The sequence below is a fragment of the Cupressus sempervirens genome, chromosome 4 (assembly GCF_028749045.1).
Source record: "Cupressus sempervirens isolate cs-2001-9-10 chromosome 4, ASM2874904v1, whole genome shotgun sequence".
NCBI classification, from domain to species: Eukaryota; Viridiplantae; Streptophyta; class Pinopsida; order Cupressales; family Cupressaceae; genus Cupressus; species Cupressus sempervirens.
The window spans coordinates 681,379,265-681,393,802 of NC_143121.1; positions in this window are offsets into that span (position 1 = coordinate 681,379,265).

Sequence of the window (14,538 nt, forward strand, 5' to 3'; positions counted from 1 at the left end):
GTGGCACCAGATATGATGGCTCGAGGTGAAGCAAGTACAACACATGACGAGTCTTCGCGATCGTCAGATCTATAGAGATCGACAGTAGGCGTCATCTCGCTATGAAGAAGTTGCATGATGTATATTTTGGCGACATAGTGATTTGTCGACACATGTCTCACTGGCCCGGTCAGGGTTGGCAGTTAGCGGCTGACCATCACAGTTAGTGATAACAATTCAAAGGTGGCGCGGTTAGTCTGATGTAAGGAAAGGTCAACCACGAAAGACTCCCTAGGTGGCAAAATGAAGAGAGATGATTGGCCCGCATGGCCCAGCTAGCTCGTATAGCCTATTTGACTTGCTTCGACCCTGTTGATTCATGAACCAGGAAGCAAATGTAATCAATTTTATCCTACGATTCGATCTTCATGACCAATCTCGACCTACCCGAAATGAATGCAGAGAAAAAAAAGAACACTCCACCGTCTCATTCAATACATCTACTATGTCAGGATCATTCATTGGCGCCATTTCTGTCTGCTCAAGGCATTTCTTCAGTCGAATATCTGATTTTGTACCTCAGAACCATGCTCGAGTGTGATCTTTGATCAAATATTTTTGTATGGGAGCTTGATGGTAGTAGTTGGGCAGTTAATGCAGAGCCAATTTCCTCAGTTATGCCTAAACTATAAAGGCAATTTTGTAACCTTTTCTTAAGGTCGACTCTTTCTGATTTCTCTGATATTGCTCCGCAACTCTCAGTGTAACATTCCCTGTGCCTCTAAACTGAATGATTCTCTATTTTATCTCCTTTAGCCATTAATGTGTATGTGCATCCCTTTTGCCTCTCATTGGTGTATTGTTGAGATCTGTAGCCTACATACTGTATCTATTTTTGCCTACTGGGTAATATATGAGTGAGATTCCTCTTTCCTTGTGTTATTCAATTTGGTTTCCTGATCTGCATGCGATTATTAGATCAAAACAAATCGGTATGTGTATATCCTTAGTTTCATTCTGGTTCAATAGTGCATACATGGGCAGAAATGGGTCTGAACACTCTATTTTGGTGCATCACCTCCGTAGTTTAGGTAGGGTAGAGTTTTTTTTGCATCTCCTTCTTCCCCTTTTCCTTCTGAGAGTAGTTAGGTGCTCCATGATAGTAAGAGGAAGTCGGCCTTCTCTGGAGACTCAACCTCACAGTTCAAGTCCCACAGCTTGGAGGTTGTTTCCATGTTTCACTAGGTTGACCTCGCACATAGGCCTTGGACAAGGGTGCAAACCTAAGTGACAACAAATCCTAAGGGTAAAACCAAAACACTTGAAGAATCCTTTATGTTGGAAACCCGAACTAAATGGAAAATGCCACCAAATTGAACCTTGTCGGTACCCCTATGAAAAGAAAAATCCTTAGAGAAGTTATTGAGGTGGATAAATAGGATTCTGAGGATTCTGATAGGGAAGCTCTAGCGACGAGAATTTGAAAGCTCGAGGGTACCATATTGAGGCCAGTTTTGGTGAAAGGAGGTCAAAGAGATTGAGTTTTGAAAAGGGCAAGAATTACAAGGAAGAAAGTAGAGAGGAAACCCAAGATAAAAATGAAGAGGACACCTATGATACTGAGGTCAAAGAAACACCTAAGAAAGATGAGAATAGTACTGTTGAGCAAGAATTCAAAGCCAATGCTGATAGAAAAGACTCAAATGAGGTCAAGAAGGATTCCTACGAAGTTTATATTGAGGTTTTTTTAGGGCCTGATGTTAAGATCCCCAATGTTGATAACCCTATTAGGAACAAATTAAATCCTTGGAGATTATTTCTACTAATGAGGAAGGAAAGGTTGAAAAGATTAAAAATGACCTAGAAGACCAAATTAAGGCTCTTAATTAAAAAGTGGTGTCTTTGAACAACACATTTGATAATGCACTCACTTGCATTGAAATGGGTGTGGTCATCTCCACTTTATGCAAGGTCCAAAAAGGGACGATGTGGAAGGCTATCTGTTACTAGACATAGAAAACTTTAAAAAGTTGGAATGTAGAAAAATAATGTTCAAGTAGAAATAAAAAGTGCAAAGGATGTTCACAATTGGGCTGAAGATCTGAGGTACATAATCGAGGAATGGGAGAATATAACTTGAAGGCCTAGCTTTCTAGGTGTTGGGCTTCCTTTTCTCTTTTTCTTTTAATGTTTTTTTTGTTCTCTTTAGCTTTGGTGTTGGTTATTGTGCTCTTTCTTATAATTTTGGGACATAGTTTTAATATTGTTAAGTCTAAACTAAATTATGTTAATCCGTAGTACTCTAAGACTCAGTTTTTTTTGTGATTATCAACAACATTTTGGCTCATTGGTTAGACTCTAGAATTAGTAGTTATAACTCTAGTTTTTTATTAAGTTTTGTTTGGTGGTGAATCTCTAATAGTTGGTGAAATGATGGTCTTTTATGTGGCCTGGTTGCAATGGCCCAATGCATAAATGTTCTCTAGTTCCACAGGTTCAGGATCGTCTTCCCACCTCCTTTAATAAAAAACAATTATAAATAAAAATCATTTTTTAATTGAATGATTTTTGGAAGATATTTTAAAGGAATTTGAGAGAAAATGTCTCCCATGTTGAGATACATCGTGCAAGCTTGTAAAATATTATTACATCTTGAGATACTATCAAAGTTGTTAAGATTAAACATAATCTTTAAAGGATTTGATGAACCCAATACAATGGTTGAAGTTTAAAATATGGAAAAAATTTGACAAGTCAATGATGAACAATATTTCTTATACTTCTTGTTATTATTATTTATTTAAAAAATAGTTTAATTGTTAGTTAAGTTGGTCTAATTGATTTATTTATGAATCTTATTGAAAACACTAAATGTTGGCAAATAAATTTTGTTTTTTTTTTGTTTATAATTGGTTGCAAAAAATATTTGAAAATCAAAATCAAAAAAATTGCATTTAAACCATATAAAATAAAATAAGATAATTGCAACGGCTAATAAAGACATACTATTCATAGAAAATGAAGTGAAAACATAAGTCTCCGCTACATAGGTGGAACTAACAATAAGTCTATCAAGGTTTTATTTTCATCTATTAAATAAAACAGAATTTGAAGAGAGTATAAACAAGTGTCATGTATTTGAAAAAAATATGAATCGTAAATGATAAATTGTATTAGAAAATGGATATATATATTATAACACAATGGTAAATTGTGAGCCTCTTATCTGAGAGGTCTAGGGTTCAACTCTACACAAGCTTAATAAATAATAATAATTAATCACATCACATCACATGATAAACAAGATATGAGAATTCATCTTCATAATGCAACCATAGTGCTCCAGCTCCTCGCAAATTAATAGATGGCATGGGTACTAAATTTTGTCTTCTCAGCCCGGTAATCTCTGTCCCAGATCGAGGTGGTGTGCCTGATTGAGAGAAGAAAGCCTAATATAGTTGTATAGAGTTAAGCAGGAGAAAGCATTATATATTTTTGTATATCTTTGTTAACACGCTCGAATCATTCTTATCATTTTTATTATTAAGATGATGATATTGGAATTGAAAAAAGTTAGGAGCGGTTGCGACTAATCACCCCCCCATTAAGATCCATATAAACATAAGCCCGAAGTTTCATGTCAGCGTAGAGTACCCATCCACCATTGAAGATAGCTTGAAATTGATTGAGACAGCAAAACCCTAAGAAATGGAGCATTCATCGTACAAACTCATGGTCAGCAATGAGAACGAGAAGCCCAAATGGAAAACAATAGTCTTAGATCTGGAGAACACCCTTGTTTATTCAAGCTCCACAGTCATCCCCCAATATGACTACACAATCTCCGTGAGAGGCCATCAAGAGCACTCAGCCCCAAGTACAATCACATACTACGTACAGAAGAGGCCCACAATAGACCTTCTGATGGCAGAACTGATAAGAAACAACTATGAGATAATAATATTCACCTCAGCCACCAAAGAATACGCAAATGCCATTCTCGACAAGCTACAAATCGACATTATTCACAAAGCCAACATAGACATCCACCTCTACAGAGACTCCTGCCTCCTCTCTAACAAAGACGGCTACGTCAAAGACATCACAGTCCTCAAAAGAGACATAAAGAATGTCATAATTGTGGAGGATAATCTGGCAAGCTATAAACTTCACCCGAAAAACGCTTTGCCCGTGAAACCATTTTCCGGGGACTTGAACGATCGAGAGCTGTGTCGGGTAAGAGACCTCTCCATCATCGTGGCGCTGTCCTGTGATGTGAGAGAGACCATCAAAATATACCTGGCCATAAGTGTGTTGGAATAACATTAATAATTCTTTTTGCTTGCACAATGTTTTGCATTTAGTTTTCGAGTTGTCAATTTTTTCCTTCATCCTTAATAATTAGGGTTTCATTGTATCTCTCGAATGAATAGACTAACCTATATTTATATCTTGTAATATCTTGAATTAATTTATATGTATTCAAATGTGTATTTTTCTTGTAGGTGATTGTCACAATTTGGAGTATGAGTTTTTATGTGCACGTCAACGTGAATTACATGCAATAGCACTGCAAAAGAAGATTATTGTTCTGGAGCTGATGAATACTTTGGTGAAGAGAAGAAAGGAGTTTATGAAGCATGATTTCACTATTCCGATTCGTATCTCTAGAGAGCTTTGCACGACTTATGTAAAGAAGAGGCCTGGTTTGGACAATCTTTTGGCTAAGTTGGAGCAAAACTATGAGATTGTTCTCTATACTCGTTATACTCGGGAACACGCAGATCCTATTCTTGATAAACTAGACATTGGTTTTCATCTCAACCGTAGACTTTACAAAGACTCTTGCCAAGATTATTGGCTATGTAAGGATATTGGTGTTCTGAATAAGGATTTAAACATGGAATATGCGAGTGTGAAGAATGTTGTGATTGTGGATTGTGATGCTTCTGCTTTCAAACATCATCCTTATAATGGGTTTCCGGTAACTCCATTAGAGGAGGATGATAGTTTGGATACTGAGCTATGTAAGCTGAAGGGGTTTTGTAAGGGGGCTTATCTCTATGATGATGTCAGAGAAGCCATTGCTAACTTCAAAAGGAATGGCAGGAGGCGTATGTCCTATTTTTGTTAGGGTTGAGTTTGAATGTGTGTTTGTCAACTCTAGGTTTTCATTAGGGTCATGTTTCCCTTTGTTATTAGTTATTACGAGGTTTGCAATTAGCTTATCTATATTGCCATTAGACCATCCATCGCAAAACCTGCAAAATAATCTATCTGTTTGTGACTTTAATGAAAGGAGGAAGGAAGCACAGATCTCCTGTTTACTGATTGAAAAATATTTTTATATTAATATATTTTATAAAGCTTTGATATTTCCTACATAAACAAATTGAATAATAGTAATTCCGAGCTTTTTAATAATTAACTTATTGTTTTAAAATTATATATATATGTATATTTATTTATTTAAAATTATATATATGTATATTTATTTATTTAAATTTAGCATTTTAATAAATTTAATAGTACTTTAAATTTATACTTATTTGATATTAAATATCAAATAATTTAAATAACACCTTAACGAATTAGAGTATATTTCTAGAAAGAAAATAAGTAATATCAAAATAATAATTTATATTTATTGAAATTTATAAATATTATTTGAAATTGTTCATTTAAATTTTAGCTTCAAGTGTAAATTAACGATGTTTGATTATTATAATTTGAAATATGTATGACTAATAGATTTCATTCTAGAAAATTATGACAAACAATTGAATGACATTTGTTTTGATCTAGGTAAAAAGTTTTTGATAAATGAAAATGGTCTAGAATTTCTAGTCACTTGGAACCTATTTACCTTTGAATGTATTTAATAAGTGGTATTGATAAATACCTCAGATATTATTAAAATAGATTAGGTCAAGATTGAAGGGCCATTATGGGACAAGATTATAAGCACATAGTCGAGGATGTATGGATGGTATTGCATATTATCATTAATGAGAGAAGATTAAAAGTAAATAGCACTATATTATACAAGAAATAATAGTTATAAATTAATTGTGACATTCTAGGTATCATATCCTTACAATTCAACATAATTTATTCACTTTTGTCTCTCTTTACTCTCCTATAGTTTTTTTTCTCTCTTCTTTCTCCCCTTTGCTTACATATTATCTCATATAGCTATTAAAGGAGGATAGGATTCATGAAATTATACCTACTTCCAAGAAGTACTTATTTGTTGGCCTAGTTAGATGAGAATCTATAAGGATTCATCAATGATGAATACATGTCTCTTTCTAAGGGCAATACTTCTATAATGTCAGATCTATGAGATCTATGGGATGAAGCTCAGTTAGCCTACAAAAGTGGTTCCCACTTTTTATCCATAAAGTAAAAATGGCACTTAATTATTTTTTTTCATTCTTTACACCTTCAAACAAATTGGAGGCTTCATTCAAAGTTTCCCAAGGAGTTTTTTTGAAGATGCTTATGTGAATGTTTGAACGAACCCCCTGAGTGAATTATGGTAACAAGGGTTAAAAAATAAAAAAGACCCAACTAAGATACATCTAGAGGAGATGAAAAGTTACCTATGATCAAGGGTAATGATAAGAAGTAATTACTACCCATGTATATAAGAAGATCCAATGAAAATATGTCAGTTTCTTAATTTTAAAAAGGGAAAGGAAGAGGGGAAATGATGAAAAATAAGATTATTGTATTTATGCAAGGGATAATAAACACACACACACACACACACACATAATATTCTTGATATTAAAAAGGGAAAAGAAGAGGGGAAATGATTAAAAATAAGATTATTGTATTTATACTAGGGATAATAAACACAATACACACAAATAAATGCAATGATCTTATTTATTATCCTTGGTAAATAAACGTAATAATCCCTAATATCCCTAATAAATGTAATAAAAATGTTTAATATCCCTAGTAAATGTAATAAAAATGTTTAATATCCCTAATAAATGTAAAAAAAATGTTTAATATCCCTAATAAATGCAATGATCTTATTTATTATCCTTGGTAAAGTATGAAATATTACACAATTTTTTAAATAAGGTAATTGTTGCCTTTGTAAGATCCTCTAGCTCGGTAAACATTGATGATAGCTATAACTTTTGGATAGAAATAGGCTATCTAACCATCTACATCACATTTTGATCTAATTTTTTTTCTTATCTCTCCATCAAATTTTCATGTGTGTCAATATCTGGTGCATTCACCTTCTCCACAAGTAATGCTAAATGATCTAGCATTGGTGCTTTTTCATCCAAAGTTACATATCTAGCAAAATTTGCAAGAGAATATCCTTAACATCTATCACCACTTGTTTTTTATTTAATTCCTTTCATAGTTTATCTTTTTTATCTTTCCTTGTACATAATTCACTATATTCCTTCAAAGCTTTAGGATCTAACTTGTAGGGTCATAATAAGGAATTACAGTTACCTCATCCAGAGTTACACCATATCTTTATGTCTTATTCTTCTTGACCTTATCCTTATAAGTTTTTGATCTTTTCTCAAGAATAATTTTGGTGGAAGAGGAGCCTTATGCTCCTAATTTGTCTTTGTTGTCACATTCTTCTTCTTGTTCTCTAAATTGTTCTTCTGCTTCTCGTGGGATTCTTTCTGAGTGTTATTTTCAAGTGGCACTTGAGGTTGTTCCTTAGTTGTCTTACCTTTTTCTTGCTTCTTTAATCCCTCATGTTGAGGTCTTTGAGAATTTGGCCTTTTACTTGTTCCAATAGAAGAAGTATCTTCAATATTTGCATTGGTATATCCTTCATTTTGTATTGTTCCATCATTTCCTTTGGTAGGTCACTTGATCCCTTTATTTTCTTCTTCTTTTATTGCTAAGTATTAGTGTTTTCTACATCCATAGGAATGTTAGTGTTTATATAATTGAAAGAATCATTTACATTTATATTTACAATTAGTATTTCAATTGGTGTTGCAATAGCTTGATACTCTTGGACTAGTTTAATAATAGGTGCATAGCCAAGTATATACATAGTGGTTGACTCAGGAAATAGGTGATCATTGGGATTTTTCTTGGTAGTAGCCATAACATATTGATCATCACTTACTTCTTCATCTAGATCTTTTATTTTTAAGTCTTCAATTAACACATTTTCTTCTATACCTTTTACCAGTGTTGTTATATCATCAATAACATTTTGTATACATGTATTTTCATACTCATCTTTTTATTATCCAATTCAAATTTTGATGTCAACTCAATGTTTGACACATGAATTGTCTCATCAGTGTACTTTATGTTTAAAATTGTCTTCCACATCTTGATGTCATCTTCATAATTTTCATGAAGTCTTCTAGTTGACACCTTTAATGCTCTTTGCTTATCCATAAAGTTTCCCTAATATTTTTGCAATATCAATAATATCCTCTTCAAGCTTAAGTTTATCTACATCACTTAATGTGTGATACTTAAAATTTCCAAGTACAACCAAACCTCTAGTTGCTCTTATTGAATCTATAATCTCATTAATTGTATTGGGCTTCTTACTTTCTTAGCCCTCTAAATTGGCTTATGCCATCTGACTCAATTTTATCACTATCTTCCTCAACAATTAGCTTTCTTCTCCTCTTTGTCTACTTGTGAGTGGATGATTGACTATCCTTTCTCTTTTAATAGGTTTTAGTTTGAGATTGTACAAGTTTGGTAATTTGTACAACTCATTTCTTAACATATGGGGTGGAAAGGGTAGTAGCTCTAGTCCTCGAACAAGTAGCTTTAAGTCTCTAAGGTGTGGAAATTTGTTTACTTTTTTCCTTTCTTAGCCTTTGGTTGTTCAAACTCAACTTCTTCTTCTTCTTCTTCTTCTTTAGCTTCATCACCCCTTTCTCCATATTTCTCTTGGTTGCAACTTTAACCAACTATCCTATATCCTCTTCTCTGCTGAAATTACCTTTAAGTGTATCAATCATTTTCTTTGATTTTCTAATGAACTTGGGTCCAACAATTTCCATCTTAATTCTTATTACATGATAAAGTTAAAATGAGGGTTCACCTTAAACCCATGTGGTTACATGTTTTTGAAACCTTGTCTCACAAAGTTAAGAAAAACAAGAGGAAATAATTTTTGAAAGTGCAAAGTCCAACCTTTACCCTCCCGAGTGACATCCCGACTTCTAAGGCCAAAGATTTCAATTCCACTTAAATGAGGGGAAGCAAGAAAAAATCTTCTCCAATTTACTAATTGAAAAGCATTTTTTTATTAATATATTTTATATAGCTTTTACGTTTATCATATTTAAACAAATTGAACAATAATAATTTAGAGTTATTTTTTATTTAATAGTTAAGATATAATTATAAAATTAAAAATATATATGTATATATACATAAATTTATTATGATATTTATTATATAAATAATACATTTATACTTAAATTTAGTACTTTAATATCTATATGGTTGGTTATACTCTTTTAAATTAAATTATATGTGAAGTTTATTAACATTATAAGTTGTAAAAAAAAAATTATAAATGTAGATGACTCAAAAATATAAAATAAATAAAATTTTATTTAGACACTCTAATAACAAATCTTTTTTCTTCACATTAAAATTTATTAAAAGAAAGTACTAGTAAAATACTAAAACAAGTATTTAAAAATAGACTTGAATTTAAATGTTTGTACTATAGATATATTTTAGGAATATTTTAAAATAATTAAAATATGATAATCAAAATATAAATAAGTAAAAATAATAATGATTTAAATAAATTTAAATTTATAAATATATTTTTGTGTTATCATTAAATTAAAATTTAATTTTATTTGTAAATTAATATTATTTTCTTATATATTATTATTATTCTAATTTAAAATATATACGATTAATAGATTTAATTCTAAAAAATTATGAAAAATAATTAATTTTTTATTTTTTCATTTAAATCAAAGTTTATTTTGTACATGAAAATGGTCTAAAAACTTATAGTCACTTAGAACCTTTTTTTTTAATATATAGAATAAGTGATCTTGATAGTTGATTTACAAATTATAAAAATAGATAGATTGATGTGTGGAGAATCTTACAAATTATCAATGATGAGAGAATATTAAAAGTATATAGCACTGCATTATTAGTCAAAAAAAAATTATAACTTATTTTTTTGAAATTATTGGATGTGTTATTTTTAAGATGGTGTCACTTTCTTTTTTATTATGCTAGGTACAATATCCTCATGGTTTAAGGTAATTTATTCACTTTTGCCTCTTGTTAATAGTACATGGTTTTGTTTTTTCTTTATTCTTCCTATACTGTATAGTATCTCATATAGTCATTGAAGAAGGATAAGGATCACATGATATTATACCTAGTTTTAATAGATACTTATTTCATAACCTAGTTAGATAACAAGAGTTGCACCCCAAGTTGGAGTTCCTACGTTGAATAGGAGCAAGGTGTTATCATTTGGCTAGCATTGCATAGAGTAGTAATTGGCATTAGAGGAATTGTTTCCAAGATTACAAAAAGGCAAGAAATGTGATGAATTAGGACAAGAAAACCTATCCAAAAAGGACACATATGGGGTTTTGTTTTAGCTCAATGTGGTCATGTAATAAATATAGGTGCATCAATGTATCATATTTTCTAAGAATCTCTTAAATAGGGTGTGCATGGTATGTACCATTTAGTATGATGAGGGACTATATTCCATTGATGCTTCAATCTTACTTTCTATTTACTATTAGTGTGTTGTAACATTATTTCATAAGTGTATACCATTTATTTGTTACACTCAAGTGTAAATTGTAGCTGAGAAAATATAATGCATGATAGCAGTAACTTCCTTGCCTAATCCATTAAATCATTAGTATCTTCCTTTTTGTTTCCTAAACATATAGTTTTGGCAATGCCTTTTCACTCTATAACCTTATTCTCTACTCCCACGCTTTAAAAAAATAACGTAGGTAAAATCCCATTGAAAGGGAAGGATTGATGTGGTTGTTCAAATAATTAAAAATAATTTATAAAGCTAGTTGTTATTTGATGCGGATTCTCATTAAACAAAGTCATCATGCACCTAGCATGGTAGAGCACTCACTTAGCATATATATTTTCATTTATTATGTGTCTAAGAACGACCCAATCACCTCTTTGATCTAAGGAGCATGAATCACCAAACATCATGAGAGGAAATCACCATAAGACATTCTCACTACAAATTCACAAAAGCTACTAGAGTTTTGTTCTATAACAAATATCAATAGAAAAATAAATATGACTATTTAGATTTTTGAGAAAAGAAATTCATTGATCATTACAAATTTAGCAATTCATAGGGAAAGGCATTTAATTAAAAATATTGCTAAAAATTAGAGAAATTTATTTTTTTATTTGGTTAAAGGTAAATCTCAAATTTAATTTTCTTCATAGTAATAATAAATCATATAATATTAAATAAACTTTAATCAAAAGTAATCTAAATAGTCAAATCTACAAATATGTTTGTAGAAATATCATTTTTCAAATATAGAGTCATTTGACATAGAATTATTTATTTCTTATTATTTATTTAAAATTGAGATTTACCTTTAACCAAATATACAACGATATTATTTGGTAACATGCATTAGAGAAATGAAAAAACAAATGAAAAGATTGGTACTCAAGAAAATGAGTACCATCATTTTTAAATTACACAACTTCCTAGTGTTTTGTTTTTTTTTATCAATAAATGGCAAAGCCTTGTATTATATTGAATAAAATAAAATAAATTTATAGAATTCTTTTTTTGAGTGGGCACTGGTAGAAAGAACGGAGCAAGAAAACCTCCAGTCTTGCCCGGGACTGAAGTCCTATATTATACAGTTTAAAAGGGGCATACCCCAATTTATATGAAGCTTTATATAGGTAAATACAAAATTTGATGAAGCAAGTAACAACATATAGACATCCTTTGAAAGGGGACATAAAACTGGAGAGAGGCAAGTTTTCAAACATAGTTTAGCAAGGATCCTACCATGAAGAATTAATCCATCTACCATCTGCATGACAAAATACAACTATCGTCCAATATGAGATTAGTACCAATTCAATGTGATCATAAAAATGGGAGTAAAGAGACCAATCAACATACTGAGAGATTCTTCATACAATAAGAATCCTAAATTGTACCGATAGAGTTAATTATAAGATTTTATAATATTCTTTATGTGAATCTTTATCTAGAATCTCATCCTATTACCTAATCATTTTACATTTTATTCTTAGAGTGGATTAGATATTTAGGGTTCTTATCTAGTTCAAATGAAAAGAATCATCAAAATTATATTAACTAAATTTAATAATTTTATATGTTCATTGATTCTTCTTATAATACCTCTTTCTACCAACTGAGATTTTTTATGCCCAATCCTCCTTTATTCTTAGGCCTACATATCTTATCCCATTTTTATTAGTGCTTGTTTCTTTTTCTCTTTTGTTCCGCTCCAGAAAAAAATTTAAGTTTTCCTTCCAATTTTTTATTAACATTATTTGGTAGTGAAAGGCAAGATAGAGGATAAGTAGGAATAGCTGACAAAACAAATTTAATTTTTGTTAATCTCCCAGCTTTAGTTAGTCATTTCCCTTTCCATGATTCTATTTATTTTTCTACTCTTTCTAATTTATTGTCCCAACCTTTTTTTCTCCTAACTCCTTTTTCTATGTATATCCCTAAATATTTACATGGAAAGTTACTCTTTTTTTATCCAATATAATTGCATATATATTCCTCCATGTTCCTTGGTGTGTTTAAAAAGAAAATTTCTTATTTTTCTTCATTGACCATTTGTCCCAACGCTGCTAAATAATCCAATATAATTTTTTTAAAAGCTTTGATTTCTTCCTTCGTACTACTTCCTAGAAGAATGGTATCATCAGCAAACTACTTATGGGTAATGTTTGGAACATTCTTAGTGACATCAATGCTTTAAATTAATACTACACCTTGTGCCTTTTGAATAGCTCCACCAAATGATTCTACCTTAATTATAAAAAGAAAACGTGACATGGGGTCTCCTTGTCAGATACCCCTTGAAATCTTAAAGAAGCCTTTAGGAGTACCATTAATAAGTAGTGAGATTTTTGGAGTAGATATACAGTTATAAATTATATTTATCCATTGTTTGGAAAATCCAAACTTTTTTAGGCATTTACATAAAAACCTCCAATCTACTATGTCATATGCTTTTTTTATATCTAACTTCATAAACATATAGGCTTCTTTGGTTTTAACTATTGAATGTATAGTTTCTTGAATGAAGGATATTCCATCAAGAATTGATCTACCAGGTACAAACCCAGTTTTTTCTTCTGAGATAACTTTTGGAAGCAAATTTTTAATCTTATTTGCTATTGCTTTAGAATAATATATTGTATTACATGATGCTATGGGGCAAAAATCTGTTGGTGACTCTGCTGCAGCTTTTTTTGGTATTAATGCTAAAAAGGTATGATTAATTTCAGTTAAGATTGATCCCCGATTTCTAGCTACTTCTATTGCTTTCCATAATTCTTCTGCTAAGATTTCCCAGCATTTTTGGAATAAAAAAGATTGGAAACCATTAGGCCCTAGAGATTTATCTGGGCTAAGCTTTAAAAGAGCTAATTTGACTTGTTCTTTTGTAAAAGGTTTATTGAGCTCCTTGTTGTCAAATTCTGCGATTTTAGGTATATTATTTAGCATAATTTTTTGTTTAGTTAAATTGGATGAGTCATAATTGTTTAATAGATTCTCATAATATGTGATGAAAGTTTGAGCAATTTCTGTTGGATTATCAATAGTACTACCATTATTATCTTTAATTTGAGTAATAGTTTTAAAAGCTCTGTTGTGTATTATACTATTGTGAAAGAATTTTGTGTTTCTGTCTCCTTCTGCTAGCCATTTTTCCCTCGACTTTTGTCTCTAAAAGACTTCTTCTTTTGCTAAAATGTCTTCTTATATGATTAATAGTTCTTTTTCTTCAATGTATTTTTCATTGTCCATGCCATTTTTAATGATTTCATTATTTAATTTTTTAAGATCTTCTTCATTATTCAGTTTGTCTTGGAATATATTATTGAAATGTGTTTTATTCCATTTTTGGATGTTTTCTTTGAGCATTTTAAGTTTTGATACAATACAATACATCTTTGATCCTATAAACTTGCCTTCATCCCACCATTGTTTAATATTCTCCATGAATGTTTTATCTAAGAACCACATCTTTTCACATTTTAAAGGATTCCTATTAGATTTTATAGGTTCTGTTAATTCAATTTTAATAGGATAATTATTTGATCCTGCAATAGGTTGAATTGAGGTAGTGATTGTGAAATCCACTTCTGCTAGTTCTCCTTTCAAAAAGAATCTGTCCAATTTTTCTATAATATAACTAAAGTCACAAAAGGAGATATAAATGATGATACACATAGAGGAGATTAATAAATAAATAATTATGTATTCTAAGTGAAAAAAGTCAAAATAACTATTAAATATCAGAAAAATGTTCCTTT